Source organism: Stenella coeruleoalba, assembly GCF_951394435.1.
Source record: "Stenella coeruleoalba genome assembly, chromosome: 6".
Classification (NCBI taxonomy): Eukaryota; Metazoa; Chordata; class Mammalia; order Artiodactyla; family Delphinidae; genus Stenella; species Stenella coeruleoalba.
Window position 1 is genome coordinate 73,390,845 of NC_137151.1, and position 17,269 is coordinate 73,408,113.

General features: G+C 40.8%; 1 protein-coding gene across 12 annotated transcripts in view; it reads left to right on the top strand.

Annotated features, from left to right (window-relative positions):
• The first annotated feature begins 425 nt into the window (after nt 1–425).
• OSBPL6 (oxysterol binding protein like 6) overlaps nt 426–17,269 on the top strand; it is a 209,440-nt gene continuing 192,596 nt past the window's right edge. For 10 of the 12 annotated variants that reach the window (XR_013828658.1, XM_079923836.1, XM_079923841.1 and 7 more), the window contains exon 1: nt 432–562. The gene's annotated coding sequence lies outside the window, so the exon portion shown is untranslated. Of the gene's footprint in view, nt 563–17,269 lie in introns of all 12 variants that reach the window. The other 2 variants (XM_079923837.1, XM_079923832.1) reach the window with 2 other exon arrangements.

Consider the following 17,269-nt stretch of genomic DNA (forward strand, 5'->3'; position numbering starts at 1 on the left):
CCAGGGCTGGCCCACCTCCGACGTCTGGAGCTAGGGCGAACTGGGTCGTTTCTACGGCGCTCAGGCCCAGGGATGTCCGGTCAGGGGCTCCACAGCTGTGATCTCTGGGCACCAGGGGTGTTCCCACGGGGGCCGGGCCGGGAGTGAGCCCAGGCAGTGAGACCCCGCGCCTCGGAGGCTCGGCGCGCCCAGTCCGTGGCTCTCCGGGCAGCGCGGCGAGGGTGTCCAGCAGGTCCCGCACGCAGCTGGAGCTCCGACCGCCGCCGTTCTACTCCAGCCCAGCCAGCCAGCCAGCCAGCGGCAGCCGGGGGCGGGGAGTCCGGAGCACCGCCCCTCCAGCGCGCCCCGCCCGTGGGAGAGGAGGGGCTGCGGCGCCGCGGACCACTGGAGGCGCAGCACCGCCGTCACCGCAGCTGTGGGCGCCGGAGACCGCGGATCCACGCAGGCGGCGCCCGCGCCTCCGCTCCCCGGCCGGCCCTCGCGCCCTCCCGACCGCCGGGGCCGTCTGCAGCCTCCCGCCGCTGCCGCCGCAAGGTCGGCGGCGCCGCTGCTCGTCTTCCAGGTAGGTGTCCTAGCTGCGGAGGGGACCTCTGGAGCGGCGCGACGGTGCCCGCACCCCGGCCCGCGGGCATTGTGCGCGGCCGGAGGGCCGAGGACCCTGAGGGACGCACGGCCGGGCAGCCCGGCTTGGGCCTCTGAGGCATCGAGCCCTCCGGGGGTTCCCCTGGCCAGAGAGCCCGGGGCGGCGGTGCCAGTCCCTCCCCGCGGCCGAGGTGGGAGGGGGCGTCTGGGTCCCCGTCCGCGCTCGCCGCCCTCCCCTCCCCCTCGTAGTGGGGAATTCCGGCCGCCCGGCTCTAGTTCCTGCATCCCCCCCGCCCAGCCCCGCGCCCCGGCTGCTGGGATGGAAGCTGGGGCAGGGACAGGGACAGGGACTGATATAATTGTCTGCGGAGAACCCGACCGGCGCGCCCGCGCCCTCTCCAGCTAACGCCTACGCCTCACCTTTCAGGGAAGCTGGGGAGCGGAGAGGAGCGGCTGGGGAAGTTGTGCATTGGGTTTTATTGTGCGCGTGCACTGCGGACTGCCCTCTCGGGGCACCCCTGCCCACAAGCTGCTGGCGCCCCTGCAGCCTTTCCTGCAGCCTTCGTCCACACCCCCGGCCAGGGCCGAGCCTGCCTTCTCCGGTTCAGACCGGGACAGGGTTTTCATTGCAGTCAAGACGTGCTTCCCCTGCATCCAGCGGGAGCTGCCTGCAAAATGTGGGGCCGGGGATGCTGGGCGAGGAGGGGATGGGAGACCTAGGGAGGAAGCCGGGAAGAAGTAATGACACCAGCACATTTTTTAAAAAAGCCTCTGCTGTATACAGACACATGTGCATGACATCTTTAAAGCTGTTTTTGAAAGTTATGACCAGATACTGATTTTGTGGCAATCTGTTATATACCTGAAGGTAGCTTAAACAGAGACCTAAAGCTGGGGAAAGCATTACATAATGGACGTGAAGCAATTGACACGAAACTAAGTGAACCCATTGGGTTGCCAGATTATTTCTTCCTCCTGGATGCAAAGTCCTGTAGGCTTTTTCTCTATAAGAATTTCCATTTTTAAATCGCTGGATTAGTTTTAGCAAACTGTGCTTTTTTTCCCCAAATAACAAAATAATTTTTCTTGACTATCTTTTCTTAAATTTAAAAATTGCATGCTAATGGATAGTTGTATATCATAGAGCTGATTAGTATATGTGGTCTTTCTCCAGAGGTAAAAATTTTTAATATTCCTGCTCAATATCATTAACTTTGTTTTCCTCTTGGTTGTATTTTTTCTCCCTCCCTCCTCCCCTTTTTGTTTTTTGGAAGCATTTCTACAGTTTTAGGTACTGCGAGCTCACAAAGTTGATATTCCTATCCAATGCTACAGCACTGCAGATACAAAGACTAATAATAAATGAAACAGAAGACCTCACAGTAACTCAGAGTGATCAGGGTTCCCAAGGTCGAAGGGAAGCTGCAGTGTAACCGGGCTATAATCACCTACAGAGAATATGCATAGCCCTCCTTGGGTTATAAGGAAAGCCCTGATTGGTGGAATATTATTCCTATTATTATTTTACCCCTGGATTTCGTGTGTTTCCCCCTAAAACTATTTTTTTTTCTCCAAGTAGAAACACAATATTTTGAAATTAAAATCTTTGCTTTTAGAAAGCCTAAAAATCCAGGGTTTGCTCATATTTTCAGTTTTCATGTTGATAACTCCATTTTACATTCAGCGGATGGATTCCTTTTGGGATATCTCAGTTTCAAATTATGATGGTTTATCAGATGTCTCTTGCTTATAATATAATGTGATTCTGTTAGACTTTTACAGGATCACTTAATATATTTAAGTTTTCTTGTCCTTAGCTGGCTTTAACTTTACGTTAGTTAACTTTATTCCAAGAAAAAAGGTAAAGTCCTTTCAAGAAGAAATATTTATTTTTGGAGATCTGTAGCATCACTGCAGAAGTAGAATTAGGTTAATGCCTAAGTAGATAAAATTGTTTTTAAAAATTATTTTTGGCTGCGTTGGGTCTTCGTTGCTGCGCGCGGGCTTTCTCTGGTTGCAGCGAGCGGGGGCTACTCTTCATTGCGATGTGCGGGCTTCTCATCGCGGTGGCTTCTCTCGATGCAGAGCACGGGCTCTAGGCACGCGGGCTTCAGTAGTTGTGGCACGTGGGCTCAGTAGTTGTGGCTCGCGGGCTCTAGAGCGCAGGCTCAGTAGTTGTGGTGCATGGGCTTAGTTGCTCCGCGGCATGTGGGATCCTCCCGGACCAGGGATCCAACCCGTGTCCCCTGCATTGGCAGGCAGATGGATTCTTAACCACTATGCCACCAGGGAAGTCCTAGATAAAAGTTTTATGTGACTTTACTCATAAAACTGTTGGACTAGGGAGAAGGTATAATTTTTATTAAAATGTCTTGGTTAAGTAACATGCAGTAATCATTCAGTGGATACTTAACTTATTGAGCACCTGTCTGTTTAGGACATTGGTCTAGGCATGTGGGAGATACAAATAAGAGTGAAAAGATGCCCCTCTGTCCTCAAGAGTTTGTTGTCTTGTTTGGAAGGATAAGACATGAATTCTCAAAATAAGGACTTTTTTTTCTTTTTTTACTTCAAAGGTTAAGTAATAATTCTAATACTTTTTAAAGTTTGTTTTTAATTTTGAAAAAAAGGTCTCATACTATCTGTTGATGTCTGAGACTTTTTTTTTCCCACTCAACGTTATGTCACTAAGATTCGTCCGTATTGTATGCAGCTGTAGTTCACTGACTTACACTGCTGTACAATATTCCATCATTTGTCTGTAACACAATATGTTTCCCTGCTCTCTTACCAATGGCCTTTTTTTTTTTTCCTCATTTTTAAGAAGATTGCAAAGAGTGATGCTTTGATCATTCATGTTTCCTGGGGCACATGGGCAAGTGTTTCTCTTGGGTAAATACCAAGGTATAGAATTGTTGATTGTGTAGGATGTGTGAATATGCAACTGATAGATATTGCCAAATTATTTTCTAAAATTGTACTAATTTACACAAGCCAGGGAAACAAGCAAACATGAATAATCAAATACAAACAAGCATAAGTGTGTGCGTGTGTGCGTGTGTGTCGGATTGCCTTCCCTTGGCGTAGTGATTTGGAGAACACATTGCTGGTAATTCCAAAAGCAGTTGAATGACAATGTGGCAGCATCTTTAATACAAAAAAAAAAAAAAAAGACCTCCCCAGGAAAAAAGCTTGTTGCTTACCAATAAAGTCAGAATTTATCAAAAAAGCTCATAAGAAAGTAAAGGACTCTCTTTTTTATTATTATTATTAATAATAAAGCCTCTGTTATTCAAGGATGATTATCTACATCCCTTGCTTCAGCTATACATTCCTTACATCCCCTGCAGAGATGTGTGTTTATATGATTTGAAATCCAGAGTGAACTTAGTAGTTTTGATCAAGAAAATGAACTAAAATTAATTTTAGGGGTAACTGACATGATGTCCATCTCAGTTACTGAACTTAGTAGTCTGCTTTTCTAGTGGTTCTGAGTTTCCATGAACTTTGGAGGCAGTTCTACGTCCATCCATTCGATCACCAACCCCTTGTCCGGTCACTTCTGTGGGTCTCATGTGGCAGTGACATGGGCACATTGAGTGTCATTCTTCTTCATTCAGCCGGCGTTTATTGAACACCTGGTATGTGTCAAACACCATATTAGGTGCTGGGTCATAAACATGTCTGCCCTCAAGGATCTACCCAAAACAGACTCTACCAAAAACAAATCACTGTTGAATATGTATACGTGTGTGGGGTGGATCTGGCTTTGGTTTTAGAATTTGCATGAAGTATCTATTTTTTCTTTTGTTCTCTAAACTTTTTCCAGATTTATGTTTAGACCTCCTTGAGTTGGGAGTGCTTAAATATAGTTTTATTTTATTGGCTTTTTAAAAGCAGAAGCTTTAGAAGGACTTACTCATGGTAAGTCCTTTTGTCATGTTATCAAATAGGAGAAAGACAGAGGTCAGGGAAGAGATATCTGGATAGGTGAATTCAGATTTGCTGGGAATGGACCATGACTTAGTATCGAATTGATTTTTAAAGGGAAAAATAGAAAATAGACAAAGATGAATGGTTATTAAGAGATCCAACTTGGGTATTACAGGGAACTGAGTATATTGAGTCACGATGGTCTCAAGACGAATTTCCTGGTGGGTTATATGAACCCATTTTCTTGAAAGTTTGTATTCACTTACTTTGTGTATGTATGAATGTAGTTTTTATATTAAAATACATCATAATGCAAATGTTAAATATTTGTAAAAGGATTATGTTAATAGAGTGGTGAATTATGGGAAGCAGAAACGTCCAAGGACTCTTTCTTACAGTGGTTTGGCAGGTTACTTGAAAGTAAAAACTACCCCGTGTGAGGGAATTCCATCTGCTGGGGCCAGTGTCTCAGAAAATCTATATAGTAAGCTGACAAAAGGCAGAGCTTGAAAGGAGGTAACTCCAAGTAGTCTGATAGCCAGGACTGTCTAAGGGATAACTGGGTTAGAGGGAGCATTAAGTATGTAACTTCACTCTGAAAATAAGCTTAAGTAAGTAAATAAATAAATAAGCTTAAGTACATAACAATAAGTTTAAATAGGTAAAAAACATTTAAGTAAAATATTGCCAGAGTATCATTTAATATGTTTCACCAGTGTTATGAGACTGAGTACAAAGAATTCATGATTAATACACAAAAGTTACCTTCTCCTTAGAGATGATGGATTATATATTTTTCTGTTCAAGAAAAGCTAGATGTCAGTTTGTAAAATATATGAAGAAAGGACCCAGACACTGGAGATACTTATATTTGCTTGATGTGCTGATGCTTGAATGACCTTTATATTAGATTCATGAGGTGTTAGAGGTGAAAGGACTTTAAAAAATCTTTTATTCCAATTCCCACCTCTCCCATTTCCCAGGTGGAAAAACTGAGGCCCAGAGACTTGCCCAGTGAGGTGCTAGCACCATTAGCAGATAATGTGTCAAATAATTTACTTCTTCTGGTGGTAACAGGAAATAAAGCTCTTTCCTAAATTATGAGTATATGAATAAGAAGATGAACCAATAGCAACCTCTGCAGTGGATTTTAAGCTTCCTTTCTGTCATTCTCTTTGAGTGGTTGGTGTAGGAAGTGAAGTCAAGCATATCTTTTAAAATTTTCTTAGATTTTTAGAGAGAAGGCTTTGTTTTTGAGGGTATGATGAGAGGAATAAATGCTACAAATATGATTATTTAAAATTTTTTCATGTTTGCTATTTTGATACCCATAGCTTTGTCTTTTAACTCAATGGACGGGAAAGGATAGAGAAAATTAAATTATCCTGTGCTTCTTTTCCTTTGTCATTCTCTTTCCATAAGCTAATATGAGACAAAATCGAAGTGTAGAGGGAATTGAGTCAGGAATAGAACATCAACTTTTATTTTTTTATCTTGCATCTTATTGAGGCAATTCTCACTGTAGCTCTTGAGACAGACCTATCCACCTTTTGAAAAGAGTGTGGAAGTAGAAGGGAGAACACAGCAGTATATTTTCAGAATCTTTTTTTCAAAAGTCAAATCTAAAATAAACCTGGCCTCAATTTCCAGCAATAGCTTTATTTCACAGCTCCTAAACCAGTGCTTAAGTTTTACCATAAATTTGAAGAAGTTACCTTAATGTTTTTTATACATAATACAATGTTGCTACAAGTAACATACTGTGATCAACTACTAAAGTTTAAAGAATAAAGTATCTAAAAGAACCTTACAATTAAAAAATTTTTTTGTTACATGTCATTTCTATAGATAAAGTGGAAAGTCTGATTCTATTTTAAATTAAGATAACATTTTTGCTTTCTGTTTGACTGTAGCAGCTAGACAAGCTTTTGCATATTCGCACCCCATCAGGCAACAATCTGAACAGTTTTTGTTGTATAATTTCCCTAGAATAGAAAAAGTAGCACAATTTGAATGGCATGTTGATTATGAAAAGACATCAATGAAATTCTTTTTGATCTCAGTAAACCTCCAGTTGAAGCAAGAACTATAAAAAGAGTGTGATCTCCAAGGTAGGCCAAGCGAATGTAGGATCCATGTGAAACTTCAGGAAGATAGCAAGGGAAAGGAAGAGATCAAAATCCACAGGAACTCAGAATGATGGAACAGGAAGGTCAGGGAAGGAAGTAGATGGATATATCCCAGCTTGTTTTCCAGTTTTATTTCAAAAAGGGCCAACAGAGGAAATAAAAGTGTGAATCTAAAGGCTTTTGGAGATCAGATATTATAGAAGATGTCTATTTCTACACTTAAAAAAACCTTTTAAACATCTTAAAGAATACAGAAGGCATAAGATAAAAGATTGATAAATTAAACTTCATTTAAGAAAAGATAGTATGTGTAACAGACAGGAGATAAACATCACACCAGGAAGAAACTGTTTATAACATGTTGTAGACCACTGGTAACTTCTTAATATCCAAAGTACTCCTATGTATCAATGAGAAAAAATGACTGTTAATCTAACAGAAAAAGGGGCAGAGGAAATGAACAAACAGTTCACAGAAAAGGAATTACTAGTGGCACTTACAAATATGAAGTTATGCTCAACTTATAAGAGAAATGCAGTTTTAAACTATTTTAACCTGTTAAATTGGCAAAGATCTTAACGTTTGTTAATTCCTTGGGGTGGCAAGGCTTTGGGGAAACTGACAGGCTCATGCATTGTTGGTGGAGCACAGCATCTATGGATAGCAATTTGGCAATATGGCCAAAATGAAAAATCCACCTGCCTTTTCATGCCAGGAAATCTAAGAAATTTTGCCACAGATATATATTTGTACATCGCAAAATGAGTTTGCATCAAGACATCCACCATGGCATTGTCTGTAATGACAAAGATTTAGAGCGAGCTAAAGATCCATCAATATGGGACTGGTTAAATAAGGAGCAGAAACGAAACTAGGCAGCTGTTAAAAAGAATGAGATCATTCTATATTTGCTGTTGTGGCATGATCTTTCAGATGTAAGAAGGGAACAGATCAAGGTGTAGAGAAGTAGGTGGCCATTGATGTTAAATATGAGTTTATAAATATGTTTATGCTTGTGACTGTGGAGACTGTCTCTTGAAGGTGACCCAATAAACTGGTAACAGTGACTGGCTCTGGGGAAGAGAGCTGGGTTTGGGATGAGAATGGGAAGGACACTTATTTAGCACACTAATCTAGTGCACCTTTTACTACTATTTGAATTCTTAAATACCTGAACATATTATGTATTCAAACCAATATAATTTTAAAATTTCTTGAGGATCACTTGTATTGATCAAGAATGTTGAGTAGTTGTAACCAGTAGCATTCCTTTGCAACTTTCGGTCCCATTCTGTGTTGATAAAAGAATGTGGTAGTTGCCATAAAGACTCACCCTCATTACTACCCTGACAGGCTAAAGTTCAAAGAGGAGGGAAGCTGGAAGCGGTTGCCCTTTGGGACAGTGTTGGCGCACATTGCTTCTCTGCAGTTGCCCTGCCTTTGCCACTGTGCCCCCAGCTAACTGGTTTTACTGGAAAGGAGACTCAAGGGAGTTGATTAGGACCAGGGTACAGATGACAGTTCAGGGAGAACAGACATCGAAGAAGGTGGTGGCAGAAGCCTGAGGCTGGGAGAGCACAGAGAGCGAGATGGTAGTAATTGCTACCCCGACTCCAACAGAGGCAGCTTACAGTACTAAAATAGAGAGAAATGTTATTTTATGGGCCACGGTCTTGAGGTCCTCTGCTGCCCCTGAGGTTTGGTATGGTGTCTAGGAATCTGCCCGTTCTGGGAATCACACTATCTCTTTCACCCTCCTTGTTTTGTAGCTAAGATGATCCCCTTCATCCCTTGAAATATCCATTCCATGGAGTATTTTTCTAATTAGTTCTGAAACCATTTATATATTCTGCTCTTAAATGCATACACTCATAGAGTGATAGTTTCATCATGCCTTTGCCCTCCTAGAGCCCACAAAAGGATATCTAATACTAAGCTACAGAATAGTAAGAAGGAGAAAGCTGAGGAAACAACTGAATGGTTAGTGGGTCATAGCTTTGGGAAGTATGTGCTGATATGAATTTTAAAAGCAATAATATGAATAGTTATGAGTTATACTGAAGAAAAGGAAAAACTTGGTAACAATGAAAGGTATTGTACTGCAAAATAATTTTCCTAAAAAGAAATAAAAATAGTTTAATTATCATCATTAATATATATTTATGCAAAGTTAATAGACATGGCCTTCATTTGGAATTGGTCACTTTAAATCAGGAAGGACACTCACCAGTTACACAGTGGGGAAATGTTACATCAGTCTCTTTCTTTTAACCTCTAGACATGAAGTTAGGATTAAGTATGTATCCTAATAAATGAATCAAGTAAATAATATATTCCTTTTCTCTGTGGAAGCTCTGATATTATAGTAGGTATGTTCTTTTTTTTCTTGATGAAATTTTTAATTTTAATTTAAAATGATACAGAAAGTGAAATATATTATGTGGGTGCCTGATAGCCCTGTTAATTACCAGTAAAGCCATTTGTTCAAAGTGTCCTGACAAGGCATTTGCCCGATTTTCCACTGATGATTTCTCAGCATCCCAGCTTCAGGCAAGTCCGATGGGCAGTCAGTAGGTGAAAGGCACAGACCGACAAGGTGACCTGGATTTTGATTTCCGAAGATCTCCATTCTCTAAACTTAAGCATTGTCAGGATACCCACACTACCTGTAATACTAAAATGTGCCCATTTTACATATTTAGCTTTTATAAAGACGCAAACTATTCATCATAAGCCAAAATGAGTAAACTTCTCGGAAACAAAGTGCTTACATAAACATGATAAAAGTAAATAATTCTTCCATTACTTTAGGATTTTTAGGTCCCATTTGGTCAATTACCTCTTCAGGGACATCAAGCTATATGTGGTGCCCTGACAGAGTGCCTCAGCCTCACTCACAGAAGCAAGGGATCTGAGAATTGTCTTGTTCTGACTCATACTTGAGAGAGAATATAGGAGGAGTGAAACACTAGAGCAGTATTTGGCTGCCCAGGGATGGCCTGCAACCCAGTCCCTGGGGTGCTTGTGGATAAACCACAGGAGTAGCTATGTTCTTTTTAAGTTTGTTTAGAAACTAGGAGGAATAAGCAGCAGCCTCATAGTGGCATACCATGGGAAGCTTTGGGGGTGAAAGTGGGATGATTTGAAGAGCAAAGAATGATAGAGGTGGATGGGGAGAGGTCAGAGAAGCTCTTTATCACAGAAGAGGAAGCACTGGCAGGCCCTGTGGGTCATGTGTGCCAGTATCTAGGAGACCCTTTCCATAACTTACCAGGGCTGTTGAAATTTCAGGATGCATTTGATCCTTAATCGGTGTATCTAATGTGTCTTAATTCCTAATGGAATTTTAGGGGTAGGTTTAATCTGACATGAATGAACATGTATATTTCTTTAAGAGATTCGGTAGCATATGTTAAATACATGTGAACATGGTATTGTGCTAAACTGCTTCTTCTTGCCAGGCATTAGCTTCTTTTTTTTCACTATATCCCTCTTTGAAAATAGCCTGCTATCTTGTGGTGCTTTTTATCACAATACGCACTTTGGAGAAGCAGTATGTTTTTGACAGGAAGAGCTCTGGAGCAGGTATCACGGCTACCCAGGTTCTGTTCCCAGCTTCTCCTCTCGTTACGCACCTGACCCTGGGCCAGTAACCTCCGGGAGCCTCATCTGAGGGTAAATCTGTGGTTGTTGGAGTGACCACATTTCCAATTAGCATGTGAAAACACTTAGAGAACTATTAAGTCCTATGAAAGTGCAGTTATTAATCAGTACCTTAAATTCCCATTTACCTAGAATCCAGATAACCAGAAAACCAAAATAACTACATTTTTTCTGTAGACTTGTCCAGTGACAACTGATTTAATGCTAAACTGCCCAGTGGCACTATAAACTCAGAAGTTACTTGGAAATCAAATACCAATTACAATTACATTCAGTAGTTTTGTTTGTTTTTTAAGTGGTCAGCAGTCTGGTTCTTTGAAAATTAGTTGATTATATGTGGGAAATCAAAGTAGAAAATCCCAATTTCTGACCAATTTGGGGGAAAGCAGGCATCAGTCACGAAGGTCAGTCCACCTCTGGCTCCTTCCAAGGGTGCTGCCCTTCCCCCACTCCACCAGCAGCTTTTTGTCCCCTCGCAGCCTCAGTTCCCTTTCCACGCCCGGGGCTCTCTTTCCCCTTACATCATGCCAGCCACCCCTTAACTCATTCTTCCTGAAACCCCTGGGCAGTCACTATTCCCTGCAGCCCTGCGGCTTCTCCATTCCCCCTGTTCCACTGTGTGACTTCCTTTGGTTGCCTCCTTGTATGTTTTGCTTTCCCAAGCAGAAGGGGGCTCCTTTTTTTTAGGACCAGGTCTCGTTACCATTCCTTTCTGTCTTTCAAGCTCCTTAGATGTCCACTCTCTGGGACATTTGGTTGCTTCCCTCTGAGCACGCTTCCCTGCTCTGCGACTCTTCATTTTTCTGACATCATCAGTAAAAGAAGTGTTTCCCAAAAGTGACACCTCCATTAAACATGAACATCCCCCTCCCCTTAATTTTAAACCTTTAAAAAAAAATAGAAGTCTCTCTAGAATGTTTTATATGCTTCAGATAAAAAAAATTGCACATAGAGAATGCAACAACAGAGCCCGTTAAAGTGACGCTAGTAACTTTAGACTAAGAGTGTCCATTTTTGTTCACGCCTGTAATACAGAGGACTTCGGTTGTGGGGCAGCACGAATTGCTCCTTTACCAAATAACCCTAGAATTCTTCTCCTTTGACTTTCAACTGACTTTTTTCTTCCCCCGGAAGATTTTTTTGCTTTCTTCTTCCATTAGCAGTCAGCCTTCTGACACCTGTGCATGCTGCCCTTCCACAAGATGACATACAGGAAGTACTGAAGTAATTCTTCTTCAGCCACATCTTTGAAGTAGTAAGTAAGGAATACTTCTTACCGCTCATTTTTCTGAAGCTGTTTTTCTTTAGCTCAGAGGTTCATTTTCCAGATAGTACATGATAGTTAAGATGGTATGAAGTCTCTCTCAGTGCTAGATAGATCTGGTATTAGACTTTGTTATTAGATTATGGGAGGGTTTATAGTTTCTCTGAATATTGGCAATGAATTATCATTCTGACATTCTCTAATCCTATCATGTTTCTAACAGGATCATTAATTTATTTGACAAAATATTTGTGCTTAGAAGTCAGAAAAGGCCCCTGCTCTCCTGGAACTGACATGATAATGAAGGGAGACAGTCAGTAAAAGTACATTGCTCTTTTAAATTCTATTGAGAACTATAAGGACAATAAAAGTGACTGATGGGGCAACAGCAGTTGTTGTTGGTGGTGGGAGTATTACTTTCCTAGGGCTGCCAAAACACAGTACCATGAACTGGGTGGCTTAAAACAATAGAGACACATTCTCAGAGCGCTGGAGGCCAGAAGTCCAAAATCAAGATGGATCCTTCCTTGTCTCTTCCACCTTCTGGCAGCCCCAGGAATTTCTTCGCTTGTGTTTATACTTAAAGCTTTTAAGCCTCCTTCTTCACATGGCCTTCTTCCCTGTGTCTCTGTCTCTGTCTCTCCTTTATATAAGGACACCAGTCATAATGGATCAAGGGCCACCGCTACACCAGTATGACCTCATCTTAACTAACTACATTGCAACAACCCTATTTCCATCTAAGGTCACAGTCTTAGGTATTGGGGGTTAGGATTTCAACATATCTTTTTTGGGAACATGATTCAGCCCATTGCAGTGGGCTTCTTTGGGTGGACTGACCAGGCAAGACCTTGCTAGGTAAAGACATTTAAGCTGAGCCTGAATGATGGGAAGGGGCAGGTTGTGAAAAAAGTCTGGGAGCAGATCCTTTCCCGGCAGAGGGAACAGCAAGTTCAAGGACCTGGAGAGTGAGCCTGTTGGAGTGGAACGTATGTACCTTAGGTTTTACACTCTTAAAAGGGGCAAAAATATGTCTGGTTCAGGCAGGTTACTTTTAAGACAAAGGAATTTTACTTTTGAGCACTCTTGAACACTTTTTGCTTTTGGTCAGGCAAAGACCGAAAAAATTTTTCTTTAAAACATTAAATGCTGAGAAATCAGGCCTTCCAGCAGTAGCTAATCACATATTAAGAATTTTGTTGATTAGAAGTTCAGTTTGCATTTTAATAGTAGAATTCTCCATCACTGTATTTGGGTTTATTTACCTAAAAGCTTTAAATATAACAACAACCGAGAATTAAGCAGACTTTGTAATAGTGAAGATTATTTTCTAGTGGTAGGAAATTAATTAAGGCTAAGTATACTCTTTAAAAACCTGACGTCATATATTAAAGTGTCATTTTTCAACAAGATTGTAACTTTATTGTTGTTGTCCTATGTGACACCTATGCAAAGTAGCATTAGTGTGATTTTTGTTACATATTTATGAAAAAATCTTAGTTTTTTTGAATTTAAAAATAGATAAGAATCTAGAAAAATCTATATGGAAATAAAAATTTCCTAAGATAGTCAAGAAGATGCCACATTAGACTGGCAATACCGTTAAGCATTCAGAAGTAGGATAAAGTAACTTAAAACATTGTAATATTTAATGCAAAGTTGACATTATGAAATATGCAGTAGTACATAGTATACGTGTACATTTAGCCAGAAGCCTGGTGTCATTAATACAGATATATTTGTTTATATTACAGAGAAAATATATTACTTACGAATAACAAGTTTCTATAAAAAGTTGTGAGTTAAAAAATGCTTATGTAAAACTAGATTTTTATGGTGAATGACTATTTAGGTAGGGTTTAGGATTACAAGACCAGACTGGAGCCAAGGCTGTCTGGGTTCAAATCCTGACTTTGCTTCCTGCAGATGTGTGACCTTGAATAAGTCATTCTGCCCTAGTTAACTCGTTTGTAAAAAGGGAAATATAAAATTAATACCTAACTCAAAGCATTGTTGGGAGGATACAGTGAGTTGATGCGTATATATTTCCTGGAAAGGGCAGATAGTAAGTGCTAGCTGTTATTATTTTTAGCATGTTAATTGAAAATTAGACATATTAATATTCATTAGTTGGAAAACTTATTATGTAAAATGTAAATATAGTCAATGTCTCTTATGCCTTCTTACAAATCAAAAGCTAATTTGAGATAAGAAACGTGTCAACAGAATTTGCAAGGCTCTGTTTTAATGTTAATAATCTGTTAAAAGTATTTTATACGCTTACTCATTTACTTATAGCAATGACTATGTTCAAGAGACTTTGTTAGGTCGTAAGGGAGAAGGAAAGATGATTAAGCTGTTGATCGTGCTTTTAAGAACCTGCCTACCCAATAGGGCAGATAAGACATAATTTAGTATAACACGAAGTGTAATGAGGTAAGTGTCATGCCAAGAAATGTGATTTCGTGGTGCAAGTGTCTCTGGAGGTTGGGAAGCATCTGAGAAGGTTTTGTGGGTAAGAGGGGCATGGGTAAAAATGTAGGAACTGATGACATTTTTGAGGAATAGGAAGAATAGGAGAGATCTGAGGTAGAGAAGGAACAGTTAGATAAATAGGCAAAAGACTGAGCGTCTTGTCCCCAAGTCAAGAGAGGAAGGAATTTCTAGGAAGAGAAATGGGCTATCACAAAGACTATAGAAAATGTAAGGGGAGTAAGGATCGAAAAAAGACCATGAAAAACATTCCCTCCTCATCTTCCTTTGGGCCAGAGAGACTTTGTTGGGGATTCATTGGCTTTTCTTGACAAAATAGCATGTAGTAGCAGAATTTCTGGGACATGACATATAACTGAAAAAGCATCAGGTCAGTTAAGGTAGAGTCTGTTTATACTGATGTGATTCAAACACAGTGAAATTTCTAGGATGTTTCTGTTTGGTTTTGTTTTTAAATTCCTCACAGAGCACTTTTAAGACTACCTACCATTCGTTTAGCATTTTTTTGTTTTTGTCTGCCATACATTGTCCTAAACATTTGCGATGATCATCCTCTCACGTAAAGCCTTGCAGCTGCTTTTGCAGTAGATATTGTTACTTCCATTTTACAGATATGGAGGCCATGGTCCAGAGGGGAGGTGACCAGCTCTCAATCCTTGCATCTATAATAAGTGAACAAGCTGGAATCGAACCCAGCCTGTCTGTTAGATAATAATTGTTTAGTAACCTCAGGCATTTTAGAGGGAGAGCTGTTAAGACCAACATTTACTGATGACCAGCCACACTGGCCTCCTTGCTGTTCTTTAAATAAACCTGGATTATTCCCACTTCAGGGCCTTGGCACTTGTTCTTTTCTTTCTTTAGGACTCTTTCCCCCCAGCTTTGCCTGATGGGCTCCTCCTCAGCTTTCATGTGTCAGCTTCAATGGCAGAGGGGCTTCCCCAGCACCCCACTGAAGTCCGTCCATCACAACTGGTGCATCCCAACCTGAGAACAGCTCCCTCCTTAGGTGTTTTTTTTTTTTTAAACATCTTTATTGGAGTATAATTGCTTTACATTGTTGTGTTAGTTTCTGCCATATAACAAAGTGGATCAGCTATACTTATACATATATCCCCGTATCCCCTCCCTCTTGCATCTTCCTCCCCCACTCCCTACCCCACCCCTCTAGGTGGTCACAAAGCACCGAGCTGATCTCCCTGTGCTATGCTGCTGCTTCCCACTAGCTATCTATTTCACATTTGGTAGTGTGTATATGTCCATGCCACTCTCTCACTTCTCCCCAGCTTACCCTTCCCCCTCCCAGTGTCCTCAGGTCCATTCTCTACGTCTGCATCTTTATTCCTGTCCTGCCCCTAGGTTCTTCAGAACCTTTTTTTTTTTTTAGATTCCATATATATGTGTTAGCATATGGTATTTGTTTTTCTCTTTCTGACTTACTTCACTCTGTGTGGCAGACTCTAGGTTCATCCACCTCATTACAAATAACTCAATTTAGTTTCTTTGTAGGGCTGAGTAATATTCCATTGTATATATATGTGCCACATCTTCTTTATCCGTTTGTGTGTCGATGGACACTTAGGTTGCTTCCATGTCCTGGCTATTGTAAATAGTGCTGCAATGAACATTGTGGTACATGACTCTTTTTGAATTATGGTTTTCTCAGGGTACATGCCCAGTAGTGGGGTTGCTGGGTCATATGGTAGTTCTATTTTTAGTTTTGTAAGCAGTCTCCATACTGTTCTCCATAGTGGCTGTATCAATTTACATTCCTACCAACAGTGCAAGAGGGTTCCCTTTTCATCACACCCTCACCTCCTTAGGTGTTTATTTGTTGTTGTTTGCCTCCCAATATTCAATGTCTAGCTTAGGTGCTGCTTTATTCCCAGGACCTAGTTCGTATTTCAGTAAATATTTGTGGAATGAATGAATGCATAATATCTCAGAGCTATTGGATTTTAAGAACTTGGTGAGATTTTTTGGTTGAAGGAAATGTTAGAAGTATCAGTTCATCTCTGATTATTTCTTTCTTATTTAACCGTACATGCCTTTTTTCAATAACTTTGAATTGAAAACTGCATGATATTTTAAAGGAAAGTCCTAAAAATTCCTTATGTATTGAAAGTGATACAAGTTCATTGTAGTAAAATTTGCAAACTGAGAGAAGTATATTTTATTTATTTATTTTTAAAATTTATTTATTTATATATGGCTGCATTGGGTCTTTGTTGCTGTGCCTGGGCTTTTCTCTAGTTGCAGTGAGCAGGGGCTACTCTTTGTTGTGGTGCGCGGGCTTCTCATTGTGGTGGCTTTTCTTGTTGCGGAGCATGGGTTCTAGGTGCGTGGGCTTCAGTGGTTGTGGCACACGGGCACAGTAGTTGTGGCGCACGGGCTTAGTTGCTCTGCGGCACGTGGGATCTTCCCGGACCAGGGCTCGAACCCGTGTCCCCTGTATTGGCAGGTGGATTCTTAACCTCTGCGCCACCAGGGAAATCCAGAAAAGTATATTTTAAAATCAGCTATAATATTGCTTCTAGAAGCTGAATTGTAATATTTGGGTATGTTCCTTTAATTCTTTACAAATTGCTTTCTGTTACTCAACAATGTATCATGAGTATTTCTTGTGTCATTCATTATTCTCCTAAACTTCATTTTTAAAATAGAATTTCTTTTTTAGAGCAATTTTAGCTTCACAGCAAAACTGAGCAGAAAGTACAGAGATTTCCCAAATGCCCACTTCCCCCAAACAAGCCCAGCCTCCCCTATCAATACCCCACTCCAGAGCGGTACATTTGTCACAATCGGCAAACCTACATTGCCACATCATTATTACCCAAAGTCCATAATTTACATTATGGTTTGCCCATGGTGTACATTCCATGGGTTTTGACAAATATATAATGACATGTGTCCACCATTATAGTATCATACAAAGTAGTTTCACTGCCTTAAAAATCATCTGTGCTCTGCCTGTTCATCCCTCCCTCCCCACAGCCCCTGGCAACCACTCATCTTTTTACTATCTCCATAGCTAAATTTAATTTTTAATACATGCAGAATATTGCATTTTATGCACATACCATACTTAATTCTAGTTAGGCAGTTAGGTAGCTTTTTGGCATTATAAGTAACCTGATAAATGGCCTTGTGTAAAGATCTTTGTGTACAACTCTGGTTATTCCTTAGAATGGCTAGATTAAGGATT